We start from the raw sequence: 23,754 nt of genomic DNA, 5'->3' as shown, positions 1-23,754 counted from the left end.
TTTATTGTTATTTCTTCACACATGCTTTCCACTCAATCTGTATTCTCTACGCAATTTTGATGGAGCCCCCAACGAATTAACACGGGATCTCATAACGACAAAATAAACTTCATATAATCAATGTATCCTTGGCTTGAAGAGCAGCTTGCAGTCTCCCCTCCTTTGGACAATTTACTACGTCCAAGGTTCCACTAGCTATGAAACATATGTAGCCTAGATTTTATATATTCAATTCCCTAATTTTTTAATGTTTATTCGTAAATACAACAACCCTTGTTGCTAACGGTGAATTATAAAATTAACTTTTTTCAACTTATTGTATTTCGATACAAGAAAAATTCACAACCTTCTGCTCCAATAAAACATAATTGTTCCTGAAAATTGTTTATTTATTCATTTATTTATTTATTTTTACATATTCTACGGATTGCTTAAAGCTCACTTCTTACTGCTTGATTCTTGGATCTTTCCTTTATATATATATATATATAGATATGTGTGTGTGTGTGTGTTATCTCTTTACTACCCACAAGGAGCTACACAGAGAGGGTCAAACAAGGAGAGACAAACGGATTAAGTCGATTGTATCGACCCCATTTCGTAACTGGTACTTATTTAATCGACGCCGAAAGGATGAAAGGCAAAGTGGACCTCGGCGGAATTTGAACTGAGAACGTAGCGGCAGTCGAAATACCGCTAAGCATTCCACCCGGCGTGTTAACGTTTCTGCCAGCTCGCCGCCTTAAGATCACCGCGTTTGTGTGTGTAAGTAGGTATGTGCGTTTATTCAAATGTGAAGTAGAAGTAGCGCTGGTGTAATGAACATTGTCAAGGACATATACCTATCGCACAGTACAGGTGTATTTGCAGGTAGAAGGTGAAATGGTGTAGAGCTATATACTATCTCGAAGCAACGAAAGTTCAAACATCTGAAAGTCATGGACGGGAGAGATAACTCACATGTAATCTCCATTTTTGTAGCTTAAGCCACAAAATGTATGCATACATACGTAAGTACATACACACGTAGAAAATAATGAGACAGTAGGTTGGCATATATGTCAATAAGCTTGCAGTATAAAGAAGTATTGAAGCAGTACTTACACTATTATATCACAGTCTATTCTCTGGATTGAATGATTTTGCCTGAAAAATAAAACAATACGTTGCACAGAACAAGCATAAAAAATTCCTCCTCATTAATATATTTTATGTCCATTCAGTCATTTGTTTTACATTTCAGATGGTGTGACTATATACAAAAATATCTATGCTGAACGTTTATAAACTAACCTAATAAATGCAATTTTGTTTTGCTTTACATTGTTATTGACATTGTTATTGTTAGTGTTGCTGTTGTTGCTGCTGCAAATACCGGAGGTTATGAAACATGATATACGTAGCAAATGCCTAGAAAATCTGTACGTTGTTAACGTGTGCTATTGCTTCCAATTGATTATGTGCTTCAAAGAATACAGTTTAGAACTTGAGCATGATATTAGTGAAAACACGTCTTCAGTATAAACAAATATTAGAAAAGTACAGCAGTGAAAATAAATTGTGTTGTATAACAGAGAGCATATTATATACGATTGCAAACAATTAATACTCTGTAAAGAATGTTGCAAAACGCCCGTAGTCACATATGTACTTATACATATATATATACATGTATGTATGTATGTATGTATGTATGTATGTATATATATATATATATATATATATATATATATATATATATATATATATATATATCAGAATGAAAAGAAAGCGGAGATTGGGAAGTTTATTAACGGCAAATTAGTCATCCTCACTTACAGTTGATTCAATTAATACACACCAAATATCAAGTAACTATTAAATTTATAATTATATGACCAGAGCATAATATCTTCAGAGGATGATAACACAACATGTAATCGTTATATATATATATATATGTGTGTGTGTGTGTGTGTGTGTGTGTGTGTGTGTGTATGTATAGATGACTGTGTAATTTTCTTTTCCAAAGCAGGAAATACACTATCTCACTATGTCACATAATGGAGCATTGAAATACTTAAATTTGTAATTAATAATATCCGATTTATTTCCATCGCACGCACCATATTGATCGATAGGATTGTTGTCTGAAAGTAGTAAGTAGGAGAGTCATTAGTTAACACAGCTGATGTCTGTCAACATTCTGAAAGAAATATATTGTACAGCAGCGGAAGTTAGTTGATCAATAAATGATAATTGTAGAGAATATTATGTTCCGTTGGACGACGTATACATTACTAGCTTTAGGCAAGATACTTGAAAATGTTTGCACTTTATTTAAAAGAAAACGATATGGAGAAAATGAGACAACATTGACATCTAATAGTAATAAACGGTCCTATTGGAAATATATAGCTGCCAAGCAATTTATTTAATTAAGCTACAAAAAGCAATTTTGAAATATTTAGAGCAGGAAACACATTCACCCTGTGTCGGAGTATTGTTGACCTTATTGTCTAAAATCATGTGTTGAATGTGATGGATTAAATTATCATTTGCTACTAACATCTCCAGGCAGATTTGAAATGATTTTTACTGAATTGTTTGTTTTGTTTTTGTTTTTTGTTTAATCAATCTCATTATTTTACTCTACTGCGTTCCGAAACAGAGCATCTATGTGGTCAATTGATTTGCTAGAAACTGCAACGAAGCCTCTATGAATAAAATATTCAATCTTAAAAAGGAAAGAACCATTGAAAAAATTACTTCTAAAACCAATAATCATGGAAAGAGAAATTCTGTAGGATGTTCATGTTCTGACTGCTTCATTCATACTTTTGTTCTATCAGAATTGCCCTGTACTATATCAACAGCAACAGCAACGACAACAACAACAAAAGCAACAACGTACTTCTTTTCAGTAAGCTTATTTGTTTCTTTTGAAAAGCTAAACCGAGATCTTCTGATATCTTCTTTGGTTGCCAGTATGTCTACTAGGCGATTTAATGATATATTTCTGGCAATAACTGCTCTTACATTTGCAGCATCTGATTACCAAATACATATGTACAAAGTATAATCTATTCCCACATTTATCATATGCTTAATACTTAAAGAGACAGTAGATAATAACATAGCGGTGATTTACGACAATAAATGAAACATATAGCTTGAAATAATTGAATCTTAAAAAGTCAGTATAAAGTCGGTTGAATCATCTCCAAGAATATATGTATTTACTTTACGCTGAGGGATTGAAAGGTAACATAAATGTGACTTGTTAATTTGTAAAAACTTAGGGAAACAAAACTAAATATTCCAGTATTTTTAGTTCGGCACTCCCCTATTCGGTACCTTTCACCGATTACAGAGAAAAGGAACTAAATATTGAAATACTTTTAGTATGATGCCCCTCTGTTCATTTCCTTTTCACCGATTTCAAACTAAGAGAAATGTTAAATATATATTTTAAAGCACACTAAGTTTTCATCCGAGAGTTAAGTCTTGTATGAGTGAATTATAAATCCTTACTCTGAGATTGTTATTGCCACAAGCCCTCAAAACAGTATCTATGTATATAAGTGGCTATAATCACTGAGAAATAAAAGTGGAATATTATCACTCGCTGCAGAAACCTTATCTCCTCTGTAATTCCCAGTAAAAAGTCCAGCATTGAAAATATTTGTAAGGATTTTCATTCATCTATTCATTGAAGTAACAGTCATTTGTTTTCCTTAGTGATTTAAATAGAGATGACAAGTGTTGCGTCGGGGCACAAAGAATGAATTGTATAACCCTCATAACGAAAACAAAGTTTGAATTTCAACTGATAAAAGGCAACCATGATAATCTGTTTCAAATGTCAAGTTGGCTTGTCAGTTCCGATTGATTCTGAAAATTGATCACAGACCGATAAAAAAAAATCATGCAACAAATCATTAAAGAAACATTTGTATAAAGCTTGTCGATATCATCACCTTTAAGAATGTGCACACATCCATAGCAATTTTAAAGTAGTTGCCTGTGCACATTATGTATGTGTGAGTGACAAAGAACAAGAAAGAGAGAGGGAAATTTAGTGGGGAAAAGAGAGAGAGAGAAAATTTATTTGAAGCTTATATGAAACGGTTATGAATAATGAATAAACGCTTTGTACGCTATTAAAAGCTGCGCGTGTATTTCGTTGTCAGTTAATCTAAATTTCCATATTCTATTACACGCTTTTGTATATGGTAAAACATGAAAAGCTTTGCAAGGAGAAGCAATATTTGCTAATTGCAATCATTTCCACTTCACTTTATCTGCTCTAAACTGTCAATAGCTTATACTAAACGCCTTGCTTAATTCATTTTTCTGTTATTTGTTGCCAATTTATTTTTATTTTGCTAAGGATTACTGACGCTCACATTGTAGTTTTGTTAATATGTTTCGCCATAAATTTGTCGTTGATTTTTAATGTTGCTCATGATTAATTTAAATGGGAACAGATTCTGAAGATATACCACAAAATTTAATTTCTAATTTTCCTATGCAGATCAACAACTGAAACAAGAACAGTGAAAAAGAAACGGTAGCTTCTGAAGAAACAAGCAATTTGAAGACAATTTTCATCCTCGTTTTATGTCTTTCCATTGCAATAAGTGCAATAATACTGCTTAGGCAAAATATCCACTTATTTGCCTGGCAATCGTAAATTGAGCTAAACATTTATACCTCCATACAAACACGCCATCCATATACATAATACAAACATCCTATACATTTACAGTCGGATAGTGCATATATATCATGCATTTAAATAGTGCCACGAATTTAATCCATACCTACAAACACACGTTACACTTGTGCCAATCCTAAAGTTGTACCAGATTACTAAGAAGGGTATGGTTGAAATACTAAATTGTAGCTTATAGTATACATTTTGATAGTTAATATCCCGCAAATACAGTTAATCGTACTTTTGCAAATAAAAGAAATATTCATGTTGCTCCAGCATGGCCGCAGTCTAATGGCTGAATCAAGTAAAAGGTAAAAGAGTAAAATATATTTGTAAAAATATGACAATAGAAGTGAAGTGATTGCAAACACAACCATCAAATTGACGACATAATTTAACATTAAGAGCTGGTTATTAGTCACCAGTAGATTAGTGATTTAATACTTTCACAATTAATGTTTCACGAAATACAATTTCGTGTGTATAACATTCTCTTGTAGCGTGTTTCATGTAACATATTTTTTATTTGTAGTTTAGTAATATAGAAATTTTATTTCATATACTCTATATGTAGAATACTTTCTTCATTATACGTTCGAATACACTTTTAAACAAACTGAAAGATACTTTTATTGTTTACATTGCTATAGGTTCGAAACAAATAAAACATTTATCGTATGATATAGCAATGTAAAATTCTGGAAAAATTACTATAAATTTAATGATTTGCAGTCAATATAATGTCAATATAATATCAATATATATCAGTGTTTCTGTTTCGAGTTTCAGGTCGTTTCAGCTTGACTTACATTATTGTAAATCTCAATCAGTTATGATTATGAATTGTGTCAGATTTAAGATTACGCTAGGAGAAACAAATAAATATAATTCATAGACATAGAAGAATGAACGTTGAGGAAGTACTGGTTTTACTAACATTCATATTCACAGAGAACTACACAAACGTACACAACCATGCATAGAGATATAGATCGATGTGTGTGGCTGGGGGTTATATAGATATAAGTATATGTAGAAATCAGCATCTAAGTAATATTTAACCGCTTGAAGCTTAATGTGTTTCACAATAATACATTATCGATTGTTTTGTTAAGCTGCAAATAAACGTAATAAAGGAATATTGATTATTCAATGTTGATATTCAATATGATAAGTTATAATAATGCACTTATATTACTATATGTATATATATATATATATATATATATATATATATATATATATATATATATATACATACACACATATTTGTTGATAGATAGATAAATAGATAGATAGATAGATAGATAGATAGATAGATAGATAGATAGATAGATAGATAAAAATACGTTTGTCAATAGGTAACGTTTCATATTGAATATCTATATACAATAATCAATATTTCTTTATTACGTTTATTTGCTGTGTGATGAGGTATTGAATAATGTATGCCTGTAAAACATGTAAAGCCTGATGTGATTGCATTTTGCTATTGAGACGTAAATATGCATGCGCATATACGTATGTGCACGCGTATCTATGCGTATCGATATGGCTACCATACGTCCGTGTCTGATTGATATTGTCCTAGTAGATCTATATTGTTCAGGAGTCGCACAGATTTCAAATTCTACCTCATATGTTCTGTTCAAATCAGAATTAATTTTGGTTTATATGATTTTCATTCTGGTTTAACAGAATATTGGTAGTAATTATTCGTTCTTTCGTAAAGCTAATCATCTGTAGCAGACACTCGATTACCGTCTGAAACTTCACTCCCCATCTTTCCTCTCATGCAAAACAAAAATATTAAAAATTTAAGTGAAATTACCTAGAAACCATTGGTCTACTGGTAGCACTACGGCTAAAGAGGGAGTAGTAGGTTCCCTTGCTCACAGTATACGGACGCAGATCATATGTCGTTATCCAGCTGGAAAAGATGTTTTCCTGGGGCTCAAAAGTAGTAACATGATCCTACGTAGGACTGCCACTTTGCGTTGGCAAATATACTTTACTGTACAATACTGTTAGTAAATATTTCTCGCTTACAGATTTTAAATTAGTTGTTTTTCTCTTTACGAGATCAGCATCTATGTGTCGCTTTAACAGTATATACTGTGAGCAAGAGCGAGTGGTTGGTATCTCTAGCCGGTGATTGTCCAGGACCAACGAAGGGAAATTACGCAGAAACCACTGGTCTACTGATATCCTTACGGCTAGAAAGGAAGTAGTAGGTTCCCTTGCTCACAGTATACGGACACAGATCCTGTGTCCGTAGTCAGCTGGAAAATATGTTTTCTGGGGCTAAAAAATAGTACAGTGATCCTACATAGGACTGGCACGTTGCGTTGGCAAATAGACTTTACTAAACACAGTTAAATATTGGGTAAATAGAAGTTTTCCTAAAGAAATCAAACTGTCCCCATGGTTACATGAATTCTTTTTTGGAATTTCAAGATTAGTTTTTCACTTTACAACAAAAGCAACTCATTAAAGCCTGTTTTGAGTAGAGCGCACATGGTACTGCTTAAATCTAACCGAAACATCTCCCACTCACAGTCACGCTAGATTCGTCTCTTATTTTTTGTCTTTAATCGTTCATTAAGATAAGATTACCACACAAAATTCCTTTCTTTTTCATACCCAAATCAAATTCTCCTTTGCCCACACTTGTATATTCACGCATATTCATTTATCTCCTGTCGTTTTATCTCCTGTCTGTATACGCAGTATTATTTGCTCCTGTACACATAGAAATTCTATCATATTTAGCTAACGTAAGTGTACCCTACCGTACTCAGGGGAGAAAAGAAGGAGGAACGCTGAGACATGTGTCAGAGTCCTTCTTACCCGATTATATCACAGCAACTACTCTCTCTGTCTCTCTCACTCTCACTCTTTCTATCAAACCACTTCCTATTTGCGGAACATTCTACCTAACACTCTTTCATTCTGCTCAGACTGCACTGCCGTTCCTCGACATCTCATTTTCAAGAATATGTATCCCATCTCTACATGTTCTCACCTCCTCGATTCTGGTCATTAACCACATGCTATGTGGGAAACTACCACATCGTATCGTCTTTTAAGCCTTCCCTTCTTTTATCACTGAGGTAGGTTTGAGCACACAATGGGAATTAGATTTCACCTTTTAATTCTTGAGCATGAAACTAATAAACTAGTATATCTTTCATTGTTATTATTTTATAGCCATCAAATGTTTCTCAAATATAAATACACGTATAGATGCATACACACGCACACATGCACGCACGCACACACACACACACACACATACACACACACACACACACACACACACACGTACACACACATGCTATGGGTATTCAGGCACATACGAGAAGGCTCTGCGTAACTAGCTGGATGAGGTGTTCTCATGGGGCTAAAAAAGCAGTATCTTCTGTTTAGATGGCGATGGATATTACTTCTTAGTGTTGATACTTTTTTGTCTCTTATAGGAGATTTTATGCATGAGTTAGTTCGTTTGTTGCAAGATCACTGAATGTATCTCACTAATGCTACATATTGCAAGCTGGAGTGAACTAACGCTCTGTCTAACAGACGAGGATGCATCACTAAAGATGACCAGAATTAAGTAAAAACCGCACGAATTTGTAGTCACAAAAGCAGGAATAGTTGGGAATTTTCTCAGTGCTTGCAATATATATCAAGTGCAGAGTGAACGGAGTAACCCACGAGTGGAGGAGTATCATCTGTTCATTGTGAATATCCATGCTTAGATGGCGATAAATATAAATTCTCAATATATTTACTGCTTTCGTCTTTTACGGAGATTGTCTTCACATGCAAGTTTCCTTTATATATACATATATATACAAGAATCCTATGATTATAAACATAATTATAATTATAATTAGGTTTCAGTAAATTGCTTCAACACATACGGAAATTTAGCAATAGCAGTTAACTACTATTCCTCAATTATAATTATGCTTATAATTATCGAATTTTTGTATAAGGTTACCGATAAAGGTTATTTTAACATACCGAACTACTGGGTAAAATTATTGATTATTAATTAATTAATTAATTAATTAATTAACTAATTAATTTTACTTTTTATTATTATTGAAAATATAATTCACTCCCTCATAGTAAACTGTTGTTTCTACAGGATTAGTTGTAACACACTTGGGTGATTAGGGGGAAATGCGAGTATTCACTCGTCTCTATAAATCCGGAAGTGCTGGTTTTGGATATTAGCTACTCAATGACGCTTGATCGAATATGTATTTAATTATTAGTACTCTCAAATTTACAATTGATATTCTACAATGAAGGCGGAAATAAGTGAGTAAAAATAAAATTTTACACCTCTTTAATCCAGAAACGGGTATGTAGTTGATCATAACCGGGTGGATTTGCTACTTTTTCTCCTAACCTACGTGAATTGAGAGTATTGCTGAATGGGATATATCTTATGGTAGAGGAATAGTATTTAACTGCTATTTCTAAATTTCAGTATGTCGTGAAGCAATTTGCTCAACCCCAATTATAATTATAGAATCTTTGTATAAGGTTACCAATTAAGGTTATTTTAACGTACCGAACTACTTGGTAAAATTATTGATTATTAATTAATTAATTAATTATACCCTTTATTATATATATATATATATATATATATATATATATATATATATATATATATATATATATATATATATATACATATACATATATATCTGTATGTATGGCGGTATGTATATGGGTGTGTACGTGTAAGTGTGTGTTTATGTGTGGATGTGTGTGTGTGTGTGTGTGTGTGTGTGTGTACTTATATCCGTATGCATATAAATACACATTTATCAAATAGAATATGAATTTCACACAGCCCGAAGAGATTTGCTTGTAAATGTATAACTAATCGTTTGTGACTTCAATGATAAATATTTAAAATATTGCCAAGAAGCACCTCTATACACATATCTATGTATAATATATGTACACACACACATACACACACACATATATATATATATGTATATACACACATATATATCTATATACATGTACATACACATATGTATATACATATGTATATACACATATATATACACACACATATATATATATATACATATATATATGTGTGTGTGTATGTGTGTGTATGTAGATATGAATGCATATCTCTGTGTAAGTATGCGTGTGTATATCTGTATTAAATATATTTATTCATTTCCGATCTCGCTATGAATATTACGTCCATGAATATTACTTCCCCCTGTATATTTTAATTTTCTGTTCTTTCAATATAATCTGAACAAATTTTAAAAAATTATTCCCATTTAATCAATACAAAAATCGTAAGTTACTTGACAATATATTCATAAATATAAACGTATGTTTCTATGTATTTTTACGCATAAATAAATATATACATATTTATAATATGTAAAATATATATGGGTTCATTATAAATGTGTGTATGTGTGTGTGTGAATGTGCGTATGATACTATTATAAATTATGCTTACATACAGAGATTGCGGAATATAAGGGAAATGGCACTTTCGTTTAACTGTTCTACTGTGAATATAAGAAATGCAGGACAGTTCTCGTATGTGTATATGTGTTCATATGAATTATGAATGCCTTGTAAGTTACTGATGTAGCCCTGTCACATCATTTTCCGCAGATCCTCAGATTTGAATATGCTAAAATGGATGAGATCTCTTATCTCGAAAGAAGTCAAATTGTTGAGGCATGGATGTTTGGAACTTCAGTCACAGAAACTATTGAAAAGTTTAATGTTTCGGGAGATAAATTATCTAAAATCAGGTTAGCACTCCAACAGCGAGATAAAATAAACTTTACCAAGCATAATTCTCGACAAAAAGCAAAGCTCCATGTGAGAGGTCGCCGGGTATTGAAGCATATTATGTCTAAACACTATCGAGAAACAGCAGAAAAAGTGACTGCAGAGCTAGGCTATCACATTCCCAGCTCGGTGTGAACCAAGTAGTTCGTCATGCGCTCCATTCGAGTGGTTACAATTGAGTGTCTACAAATGATAAACTGTTTGATTCCTACAGTGTAGTGTGGAGGTGGATCTCCGCTGATTTTGGCACCATGTCACGGACTGTCCTTTTATTTGTTCTATACAGCAGAGTTAACGATATTCATAATCTAATATTTTGGCTGTTCATGCTCATCGAATGGTACATGCAATACAGTGGTATGTAAGGGAGATTTGCAATGCTAATGTTATTCAAACTGGTACAAAATACGCTTCCATAGACCACTTGGATCGGTTGCCACAATCACCGGATCACAATATAATCGAACATTAATTATGGATTTTTGACTAGCAAATTAAGTGCGATTGTTACACTGAAAGTGCTAAAGCAGTTTTTATTGCAGTAACCGTTGAGAAGCTGTAAGAGTAAATTCAATGACGTATTATAGCTATGATTGATACCTAAGCAAGACACACTCTGAATGAAATTCAAAAGATCCTATTTCTATTATTTTGTTCAAACCATATAAATGTAAATGTATACGTGTGTGTGTGCGTATGTGTGTGTGTGTGCGTGTTTGTGCATGTGTGTGTGTGTGTGTGAGCGTGCGTGCGTGTGTGGAGTCTATATATATTTGTGTATGTATATACACACACACACACACACACACACACACAAGCACACAAGTGCACATGCATACATGCTTGGTATCAAAAAGAAAATATCAACGATTACAATTTTAATATAAAATGCTTCAAAAAATATTCGTGCGAAAGCAAACAGTGGATCATAAGATATTTTCAGAATAATATTCATAGCAAATAACTAATCTAGGTGAAGTAACTGGCTATTTTAAACATAATTAAAATGCAATCATACATTTTCTTGTCGGTTTGAAAGGGAGTGACAAACATGAAATACTAGTGGAGCTGAATCATCCACTATAGTCGTATTTAAATGAGATTATATCTACTTTTTGTTCTGTTCTAGACAACATTTGTACTACACAGATTGAACTGCGCTTGCCAGCTGATTCATTGCTCCCGTCCATTTTGTCGCTTAAATTCAAGATTTATCTATCACCTCTAGTGTTATGTTATGTTTACTGTGTAGTATTAACGTTACTGTGATGAACACCCGAGCAGAAAAAATAAAATAATCAACTGTATGAAAATGTGATTCTGTTTCGTTTTCAGTTTGAAATCAATAAGCTTCACTATTATTGTGTTATTTAATTACTTCAGTGAAATGCAAAGATGCTACTTTTTATTAATTTTGAAACCGGCTTTCCAATTATACAATTGTACAACAATATTTTAGCTTGTGAAAATATCTGGAGATAGTATAAATATTATTCTGTGGACCTAGCTATATTTTTCTATCAACATTTTGCAAAATGCTTTTTTTCCCCAATCGATATATATACATTAAACAGAGACAACACACACACACACACACACACACACACACACATATATATATATGAAAAGACAGCGCATAAAATATGCTAATGATTACAGTGATACAATATTGAGAAGAAGAAGAAGAAGAAGAAGAAGAAGAAGAAGAAGAAGAAGAAGAAGAAGAAGAAGAAGAAGAAGAAGAAGAAGAAGAAGAAGAAGAAGAAGAAGGATTTCAAAAGTATGGAAGGGAAACAAGAAAAGGCAAAATGATGAAAATAGCAAAAAGAAAAAGAAGTCACCAATCAAAAAAAAAAGACAGAAACGGAAATAAGTTGCAGAAAAAATACCGGAATAAGAAAAAATAAACCAAACCAGAAAGATGTGTTGAGACTGATAGAAAAATTAAAAGACCAATTATACTGTATAAATAAGAGGTTTTATCACTTTTTCCACTCCACATTGTATGCCAACAATTTTAATGGAAATCGAAAGGAAAATATGATAAACGTTTTAGTTGATAGAAAAACATGACTGTTTTTAATTTAGACAAATCTTTAGATATTTATATTGTCTACAAGACATCATTTTTTAATTTGGAAACACGTTTTTACAAGAATATTATATCTCAGTATAGGTCTAGAGCTATGTACTAAACGTATTTGTTAATTTTATGATCATATTTCCGAATTATATTTAGAAAATGATATCACGTGTATCTATCTTTCTACCTTTCTTTCTATAAGACGCATGGCTCAGCACATTATAATCTGGTTCACAATCATAAGGTAGTAAGTTGGATTGCAGGACCAAGCTGTGTGTTGTGTTCTTGAGCAAGACACTTTATTTCACGTTACTCCAGTTCACTCAGATATAGAAATAAGTTGCGACGTCATTGGTGTCAAACTATATTGGCCTTTGCCTTGGATAGCATCGGTAGCGTGGAGAGCGGAGACTGCTGTGCATAGGCGATTACTGCTCTTCCATAAAAAAAAACTTGCCTGGACTTGTACTTTGGAGGGAAACCTTTTAAGTGCGATCCCACTTCATTCATGACCGAAGGGGATCTTTATCCATCTAAAGATGATATAAAATATATATGCAAGTGTGTTTGTGTGTGGGTGGCTGTGGAGAGAGAGAGGGGGAGAGAGAAGGAGAGATAGAGAGAAAGAGAGAGAGAAGGAGAGAGAGAGAAGGGAGAGAGAGAGAAGGAGAGAGAGAGAGAGAAGGAGAGAGAGAGAGAGAGAGAGAGAGAGAGAAGGAGAGAGGTAGAGAGGGCGGGAGAATCAACAAAGGAGACCCAGAAATGCTCAGTATAGAAAGCATGTACCAGTGTTCAGATGATTTGAACTTACACTCCGAAGTCGTTATCGGGTAATATGATCGCTGGTTAAAGATGATGTAATGCAAATAATCAAATACACACGCTTAGATTTGACATATAAAATATACATGCATACGTACGTGTAAATATATACAGGGATTTATATAAAGAGACACAAATGCAGGAAATATTCAGATGAACATTCATGTATAGATATATAAATATTTATATAGTTACAGACCTATGGAGTACATGAAATACAGAAAACTTAGGGAAGGGACATGGCATTCTGGGCACGATAGTTGTTTCTCTGGGTTCGGAATTGCGCAATGGCTTTTAATATTTGCGGATGGAATGTAAAACATGTCAAGGATATGCAAGCAATAGTGGGTGCATATAAACATTACTGTAAATCCGTCTTCTGACTTAATCTCTCCACTGGGAAGTCAGAGGCCGGACTTACAATAGTTTGTCCTCTCAATGATCACGTGATATATGGATGTACGTATATATATATATACATGCATATGCAACTATCTATATCAACTGTTTATCTATCTATCTATATGTCTATCACACCTCTCTTCTCGCTCTCTCTCTCTCTCTCTATATATATATATATATATATATATATATATATATAATACATCAAGTAGAGGACACTACCAACGAGTGAAAAATACGTAGACACACGAGCAATAAGGACAGGACAAATTACCCCAAAAATATGTAATAAGAACAGGACATCAGCAACGAGTGAAAAATGCGTAAGCATATAATGAGAGACAAAAGTACGGGACAGAATACAGAAAGAAGTTTAACCACTCCTCAGATGTCGACTGTTCATTATTCACTATTTTGAGTCTTCAACGACATATATATATATATATATATATATATATATATATATATGTGTGTGTGTGTGTGTGTGTGTGTGTATGTGTGTGTGTGTGTGTGTGTGTGTGTGTATGTATATATACAAACATATATCTACATATGCATATATATATATATATATATATATATATATATAGAGAGAGAGAGAGAGAGAGAGAGAGATAGATAGATAGATAGATAGATAGATAGATAGATAGATAGATAGATAGATAGATAGATAGATAGATAGATAGATGGGTATCTTTTATATATGTGTTTGTGTATGAGTGCGTCAACGTGTCAGAAATAGATTTAAATATTCCTGACACTAACCCCAACACTAATCTCAAAAAGGTACATATTGTTTACTACCATCTTCTATGCATATACAACGTATACAAATGGATGATCATCGCTAGAAAACTTTTAATCTCGTTATGCATATTCACACTTTTTGTTTTTGCTGAACGACTACTTAGATCATATAATGGAACTCGTTGACATCTGCAAGCCGGACGTTTTGTTGAATATCAACAATATCAATAATTATATTCTTTTATGTATTCCAGCCTAAAAGTGGTGGCCGTGCTAGAGTGCTGTCAGAATATATGCATATAAATAGTTCACTTTTTGTTAAAAACTGCGTTAACTCAACACAAAACCAATGCCACTTGAAGTTAGAAAGGTTGTTAGCGTCCCAATAAATCATAATCTATATAAGGAAACAGAAAACACAAGTAAATATTTTGATTGTAGGAATTACTTGCAGCTTTGAGTATTGGTGTCCTTGTCATTTTCTGTAGTCATTTGAAAGACGGTATAAGACCACGTAACCCATAAAGCAAAATTGCAACAGATACGGTGACATACATCGATAGTGACAGAGAGTGGAAGAAAGAAGAAAAATTCGAGAAAATACGATTGAATGTTATATATATATAAATAAAACAAAATGAAATGTTAGCAATTTATCACTTTAGAATATTTGTATCAGCAAGAGAAATCAGTCAAAAAAGAAAAAAAGAATTGTCACTGAAAAGAAAAACGTGATCGACTGGTAGCCGCTAATTATATATCATGGTCAGGCCTAATTTCTTTAGCTGGAGATTGAGAAAAATCTTGTTCTTTCTTGGGCGGCAGCATTGATATCAGATACTGGTTATTATAAGCAAACATTGGATTTAAATAGAGACTATTTGTACACTAACAAAATTATTTCTGAAAGAAAATTACGCTAATACCTTATTGACAAATAACATTTGAAAGAAACGTTTATAAATCTATTATTTAAATTTTGCGATAGTCTCTCAATAAATTCTCTTAATTATCACGTTTCACAATCTCAGCAGCTTCGCGTTTAACAGATAAAATTTAATATAATGGCAATTATGGCTATGGAATTTCCCATTTTAATCCTTTAAATTATGCGTTCAAATCATTGTGGAGGTGACTTGTATTTCAACTTTACTGAGTGGAGAGGCAACTCAAAATAACATTAGCAAATACAAAATACCATTTAGGCTTTATATGGATAGGAGCAACAAAAGAATTAGGAAGAATGAAATTTTCTTTAAATCACAAGTCCGATAACTTGCAGAGTAACTTCGTTTAACGTGAAGAAAATTTGCAAACTGTCAAACTCATTATCTCGTCCGTGACTATCTTCAATCCAGTGATAAGACGACTGGTTCAGAAGACGTGTAAACTAGATGACCAAGATGACTTACTTGTCTCATCTTGTTCTCTGCACTTCATAATGCGCTGCTACAACCACCTGCCTTTACAAATCAGAACGATAACTAGCAGAAGTCCACACTGAAATTTGGTAAATTTCCCTTCAGGAACAATTTCATCTTGTTTTAAAAATGAATGTTAAGTTAGAAACCAAAAATAGGTACTTGACCAGTTACAAGGTTTGTAATTTTGCGGAAATAACTTTTTGTAACGTTCATACGTTTCCAGGAGGCATTAATACTACAATTTCATAATGACAGAATGAAACAAGAATCAAAATCAAATCAAAGATTTAACCAACATGATGTTCAGCCATTATAAGTTACTATCCAACTGAAATCAGCTTTACTTATTATACTCGTTTAATCGGTAAATAAGCATAGTCAAGTATCGATTGATATGATCAATTATAACTATTCCTTAAATGAGAAGCAGTGTAGACATATTTGATATCAAATGCAAGCAATATCGAGGTCTCCATGACAATGCAGGAGACATTACTTAAACGGGTAAATGAGAACTTACATCATTCTTGTCCGTTTTCAGGATATTAACTTTGTAGCTATAACAAAAAAACTTAAACTTGGTATTGAAACCTAAATTCAGAGACTGCACTTAACGACGAGTTTACGTATGTGCCCATAATATATATATATCAATATATATATATATATATATATATATATATATATATATATATATATGCGTGTGTGTGTGTGTGTGTGTGTGTGTGTGTGTGTGTGTGTGTATGTGTGTGTGTGTGTGTGTGTATGTGTGTCTAATTAATCAAACAAACGGAGAAAAAAAACGGCAACGCCAGTACGTCATGCACGCAAAGTGTTAATAAGATGCTCAGGGAAGGAAAGAAAGATGTTTTACGTTTCGCGCAAAGCTTGTCTTCAGAAACTGGAGTCAGAGGAGAATCCAAATGAAAAGGAAGACATGTGCATGGGTGCGTGTGTGTGTCCCTCTACCTGTGTCACTCTGTCTCTCTCTGTCTCTGTTTCTTTCTCTCTGTCGCTATTTCTCTAAGTGTTTGTGTGTGTGTGTGTGTGTGTTTGCGTGTTCGTGTGTGCGTGTGGGGATTTGTGTGTATGGGTGTGAGTGAGTGTGGACGTGTATGTATGTGCATCTATGTGTGTGTTGTGGTGGGGGGCGTGTGTGTGTGTGCATGTACGTTCTTCTGTGTGCATGCGCGTGTGTGCCTGTATATTTGTGTTCTTTGTTGTGTACGGTATCTGTGGGAGACGTAAGTGCATTTATGTATGTGTGCGTGTATGTACGTTTATGTATGTATGTGTGCGTGTGTGTGTTCGCGTGTGTGCATATAAAAATTAAATAATAAAATATTTAAAAATTATAGAGAAAAATACAGAAATGATACAAAATACAAAATAAAAAGATAAAAATTAGAGATAAATGCAATGATAAAGTACCAGGAAACGTAAATGGAAAGAATAAATAGATAAAATAAAAGGATCAACATAAACAAATACAAAGAAAAACGATAAAAATCGATAATAAACAAATAAAGTTATAAAAAAGTGAGTGAATATAAGAGTTATATTTTCGGGTGGGTGTAGACACATTCTTTGAGAGGATGGATTTGCGTCGATTCCCAAAGGAGTTTGTGTTTGTAGAGTGGAAATATAACGCTGTTCCAGGTGGAGTATAGAGACAGTGGATCCATGGTGGAGGGCAAGGCCGAAGACGGTAATATTTGAGGTGGAGTGGTTGGCCAAGCGAAGATGCCGGGCGACGTAGCTGGTCGGTGAACCGGACAGCCAGCCGGTAGCCCGTCTGACCAACATAGAGTTTGTTGCAGAGATCACATCTGATGCAGTTGCTAAGGCTGGAAGAAGTGCAGGAGAAGGTCTTCCTAATGTAGAGGGCGTGTTTGTTGGATCCAGTGAGGGAGGTGGCATTAGCGATGAAGGAATGGGTGTAGCAACAGGATCTAGAGAAAGGGAAGGATCCGGGTTGAGTTGGGAAGGAGAGTGGAAGTGCTATGTATCAGCAGATCGCGTAGGTTACGGGCGCGTTTATAGGAGCGCAAGGGTGGGTTGGATAAACAGCGCGAGTGGTGGTATCTAGCTGGAGTTGACGGAAGACCCGTAAGATCCTCCGACGAAGGGGTAAGGGGAAATGGATGCGGTTGGAGATCGGTGTGGGGAAGGAGAGTGGAGAGTGAAGCGATTGATTAGATGAGAGCGGGCAAGGGCAATTTGGACAAGGGTGGATGGTTATCTCCGTCGCATGAACAGGTGCGCCAGGTACTCGGACCGAGACTCGAAACCCTGGTCCCGGCTGCACAAGCATCAAAGGTGGTAGAACTGGGAGTAGGGGATGGCGCGTTTGGTGTGGGAGGGATGGGAGGAGGAAAGTTGAGGTAGAGGTGGGAGTCTGTGGGTTTGAAGAAAGCGGAGTTTGTGAGAGAGTGGGAGGGGAGTTCAATGGTGAGAGAGACATCTAAGAAGTTTACTGAGGTATCAGAGATTGTAGAGGTAAATTGGAGAGAAAGGTGACAGTTAGAAAGGAAAGAGATGAAACAGGAGAGTTGTTCCTGGAAGAGGGAGGATGCGCCTATACAGTCGTCTATGTAGCGGCCGTATAGCTCTGGAGTTTGTCCGGAGAATACTTGGGCCTGAATGTAAGGAACAAATAGGTAGGCGAAATTGGGGCCCATTCTCGTCACCATAGCGACGCCAGAAACCCTTCGTAAATCTCCACTGCGAACGTAAAGCAGTTGAGGAAGAGGACGAGTAGTGTTAGAGAGAGAAGGGTGGAGGCTCTGGGTGAGGCTCTTGCATCAAAGGTGTGCTGTCACGTGCGTCATTCAGACCTTGATTTTTGGCATATAGCGTGAGGGAACAAGAAATAAAAATGTGGATAGGGGATGAGGATATAGAGTAGGGACGATGTAGTGGGAGAATCAAGAAGAAGAAGAAGAAGAAGAAGAAGAAGAAGAGGGCGCTAAACAACATACATAAATTAGGTTGGGCATTATATAGCAAATCGGTTTATCTTGACTATGTTCATGGACGGTTAGGACAATGGCTTCCATAGTTACCGAAAGACGTCTGATGGGGGAAACATTTTGACCAGCAGACAACTTTGACTATCGACGTCTGAGCGTGAAAAAAAAATACCGTGAAACTTGACAATTGCCTATGAATCAAATAACGAGGATATTTATGATGTTTGCAGGAGAGAGTAGTGTGGTCAGGGGTAGGGTAGCATAAAACGCCTCCCAGCTAGCGGACCTACTTTGAGATCCTAGAGTGTGTAGGCAAGGAAAAAGAGATGCAAAGAGAAAAGAAAAAGTAGGGGAATGTAAAGGAGTAGCTTTGCCCTAAAAGTTAAAGCAGAAATTATGAATTTAGAGTTTAATTAAAGTTATCAATGGAATTATAAACTATGTAAGTTAGAAAAGATATGGCTAAGTAATTAAAATGCATTGTATAGATGGAGAATTAATATATATATGTGACTTCACATAGCTGTCATCTAACAGAATCAGCAAGAAATATATTTACTTGAAACTATGGTTGAAATTACTTGCCGAAGCTACAACGCAGCAAAATCGAATCCAGAACTAATTAGTTGCGAAATGAAATTGTTCACCACACAAACCACATCATTCTTATAAGATATTAATATGACTAAAAACAAAGACAGCGAGCTGGCAGACTCGTTAGCACGCCGGGCGAACTGCTTAGCGGTATTTCGTCTGCTGCTACGCTCTGAGTTCAAATTCCGCCGAGGTAGACTTTGCTTCCATCATGTCGGAGTCGATTAAATAAGTACCACTTACGCACTGGGGTCGATATAGTCGACTTAATCGCTTTGGTTGTCCTTGCTTATTCCCTCTATGTTTAGCCTCTTGTGGCCAAAAAAGAAAAAAAATATTACTAAAAACAATTAGGCGGTGAACTGTAGAATCTTTAGGACGCCGGGAGAAATACTTAGCGGCATTTCGTCCGTCTTCACATTCTGTGTTCAAATTCCGACATGATAGACTTGCCTTTCCTCTTTTCGGGGTCGATAAAATAAGCACCAGTTGAATACTGAGATCGATGTGATTGCTTTAACCCTTTCCCCGAAATTATTGACTTTGTCCCAAAATTTGAAACCAATATTTCTAAAAGAAATATGGCGGCGAACTGGCAGAATCGTTACCGCGCCGAAAAATTGCTTAGAGGCATCTTCCCGACTTTATCTACTGAGAGCAAATGCTGTCGATGTTGAGTTTGCCTTTCATTATTTCTTGGTCGATAAAATAAATACCAGTTGAGCACTGGGGTCAATGCAATCGACTAATCCCACTAACAGAAATTGTTAACTTAGAGCCAAAATTCAAAAGCAATATTTCTGAATGAAATTATTTTGCTAATATTCCTGTTTACGATAATGTGTAACTTCAATGTACTGGACACATTTTTTCAAATGATTTTCTTTACATATTTGTGGTTTTCTATCAAATTATATGACAATATTTTATTTCTGTAGTAAATGTCATCTCTTCAAAATGAACTAAAAATGTAGACAATTTGTGTTTGGAACCATTTCAGTTTATTTATCAATCTTCTAAGAAGCAACATAATTACAACAAAATAAGAATTCGGGGCTGAGCTGAAGGACAGATGCATAATAAAAGAAATATATTCTATTATATGTACGTATCATCATCACCACAATATTTTGACGTTTTCTGTTATATCAAAGTGTATGGCACAACAGAAAGTACAGTACTAAATTCACTAAACTAAACTAGATTCACTCTAACGAATTTTACTTTTCTACTAAATTCGAATCATGTTTCATCTCTAGCTTCAGTCAAAGTAACCTTTCCTTTTCAAGGGCAGATGAATTATCTGTAAGTATTTGATGAATCTAGATTCGATTCAGTTCCCAGTATTCATTCCTTTACAGTGTTATTGTCGGCAACAAATATAATAGTGAATTCAACAAATCAATGATTTAACTTTCCAAAGTGGTGAAATAGAAAACGTAATAAATAGAAAACATAATAAACACCAGACGGTGTTTGGGTTGAGCCACTTTGGGTCCTAATTTGAAAAGTTACCAGAGTTGAATCAAGTCCATTGTAATACTTTTCTATAAATACCACGTTAAAAACTCGATGAAAATGTTGGACGAGAGCTCCAATAATTGATACGTTCACGGTGAAACTAATGTATGCGCTAGTTTCGATTTGTGTTTGCATCCAACTGATAATACAGGAAAAGCAATTACCATGGCAAAATCGTTGTTCACCTATATAAACGTGAAACTCTCTTCTTTCTGAATCGATGAAACATACTACTGATGGTGACTTAATCGACGATACCCAGTCAATATATGTGAGAGTTTGTGCCTATAGTGGAAATCAGTATACAAATATCCTATGTGAACCCCCCTAAAATTATTGTCCTTTATATCTTTATATTAAATATTTATATAGGATAAATATTTCCGAGTGATACTAATGAGCGTCTTAACGAACATGCAAATACATTCAAACAATAGTGCTGTGTGGGGGGGGGGCGTGTGTGTGTCTATCTCTGTCTATCTCTCGCATGCTCTCGATCCATTTTTATCACTTATGCTGTTTCAATATTTTCTATAAGACCGAAGATTGTGCGGATTGAGTCTGTCAATACGATCCACCCCAGCAATTGATTGAGAATTATTTTATTGATCCTGAAAATATACAAAGCATAGAGCGTCAACAGCTGGAAGAAATACCGCAACACATTTTGCCCGACACTAAAATTCTGCCAATCCTTTGCTTTATCAATAATTTTTGCAGTTTCACACGAACAGGCCAGTCTTGGAGGTAATAACTATGTATCAGAAATAATTATGAGTTCACAAGAAAAGCTTCAGATTAAATGATTTGAGAGTCCATATTCTAGTCATCTCTCTTAGCATTCTGAATTAAAATCACGCTCATATTCTCTCTGCTTTCATGTATCCAGTGTAGTATGATTCAAGTACCACTGATGTACTTTAACCACTTTAATCACATTAAGCACCAACTCTCCTTATAAATTTGTGGTCACGTATCAAAGATGTTAAGCATTAAACATATTTACAGTTTATATATTAATATAATTTCAGTGTCTTACATATACACTCTCTCGCATGTTTGAGATCTGACACAAACAATTTGTGTTATCTCCTTCATAATGCCGGTATAAAATGAAATGATTCCACACACAGTCAGGCTCTATATTTGTCTACATTTCTGAGTTCATTTTGATAAGATGGCATTTACTACAGAAAAAAAATATTGTCCCATAATTTGGTAGAAAAGCACAAGTGTGTAAGAAAACAGTATAATGAATCTACTCCAGTAAATTAAAGTTACATATTTTATTGTCTTCAGAAGTATTACTATAGTAACTTTTTTCAGCAATATCGGTTTCAAATTTTAGCACAAAGCCAATAATTTCGGGTGATGGCATTAGTCGATTACATCGCCCACCAGTACTCAACTGATGGTTATTATATGAACCTCAAAATGTTGAAAGGCAAGCTCGAACTCGGAGGAATTTGAACTCAGAACCTATGGACGGATGAAATGCCCCTAAGCATTTTTCTGTGCGTGTTAACGATTCTGCCAGCTCACTGCAGTATTTCTTTAAGTAATATCGATTTCTCATAATAACAGTGCAGTTTGTGTGGTGAAGAATTTCGCTTTACTGAGAAGTGGTCAGTAAGTTTCTTAGCAATAGCCGCCAAATTTTTGTCGATTCGCACTCTACTCCGTTTAAACTTTAGGATGCGTTAAACAAGATAATTCTACATATTTAAAATTTCAATATGGTCGTAAATAGCACGCTATTGATTATAAATATGTTCGATCAGGTATTAACCAACAATAACGAACACAACGAAAGTTAAAAGAAAGGAAGGGGACAATCAACAAGCACCAATGTCAAGAAAGGGTACAGATGGGTCGAAATGTTCGGTTTCATGATATAAATAATGAAGTATTCTAACTATGGAATAAAAGTCATATATCATCAAAATGCGTTTATTGATATAATTGATGTTTTGCAAACAAATTGCACATGTAACTGCTACCAGTCGAAAGCTCGGCATACCGGAAGCCAGCAAGTGTATGGGATCATCAGGAGAGAATGCGCACCGTTTCGAAGCCTATCTCTCGACGGCGTCGATGACTCACTGAATCAGGCTCCGTTTGTTATATCAACTGGTTATAAAATAAAGCTCTATATACTTCTAGCCATCGCTCATCGTCTCTTTTTAATCAAATTCAGTGGCTAGCCTTTTCCCCTGTAGTTTAGATAATGGTCAAGTTATTCATTGTACAGGTCTCTGAAGAATGACAGCCAAATTCAACCTAGGTGGTAATTGAACTTGGAACCTAAGTCAGCGTAACTGAATACTTGTAGGCATTCAGTAGTCAAGTTCCCTATCAATATTAATTATACGTTACCATTTTGATGCCGGGCGAGTATATCACGTTTACTTCATATGATGTTTCCGCATATATCTATAGAACGCACGACTAACAATAGCCAGACTTGAAATCAGGACATAGTGAGAATGGAAGTACACATTGCAATTCAATTCGTTTGATTCTTAAACATTGCTTTCGTAAAAAACACACGCGCATACAGATACACTCCAACACACACACACACACACACACACACACACACACACACACACACACACACACACACAC

The 23,754-nt window shown here is 34.7% G+C and overlaps 1 protein-coding gene across 4 annotated transcripts in view; it reads right to left on the bottom strand.

Moving 5' to 3' along the window:
• Window positions 1-23,754, bottom strand: part of LOC106883669 (uncharacterized) — a 313,977-nt gene that overhangs the window by 182,019 nt on the left and 108,204 nt on the right. For 3 of the 4 annotated variants that reach the window (XM_052970057.2, XM_014934771.3, XM_089356372.1), the window contains one exon: window positions 1,105-1,146. The exons of the other annotated variant lie outside the window; for it this stretch is intronic. The gene's annotated coding sequence lies outside the window, so the exon portion shown is untranslated. The remainder of the gene's footprint in view (window positions 1-1,104; window positions 1,147-23,754) is intronic. 4 annotated transcript variants of the gene reach the window in all.

The sequence above is a fragment of the Octopus bimaculoides genome, chromosome 8, assembly GCF_046866305.1.
Source record: "Octopus bimaculoides isolate indiv1 chromosome 8, ASM4686630v1, whole genome shotgun sequence".
Classification (NCBI taxonomy): domain Eukaryota; kingdom Metazoa; phylum Mollusca; class Cephalopoda; order Octopoda; family Octopodidae; genus Octopus; species Octopus bimaculoides.
Note: the sequence above shows the minus strand (reverse complement) of the source record. Positions and strands in the feature narration are given on the sequence as shown.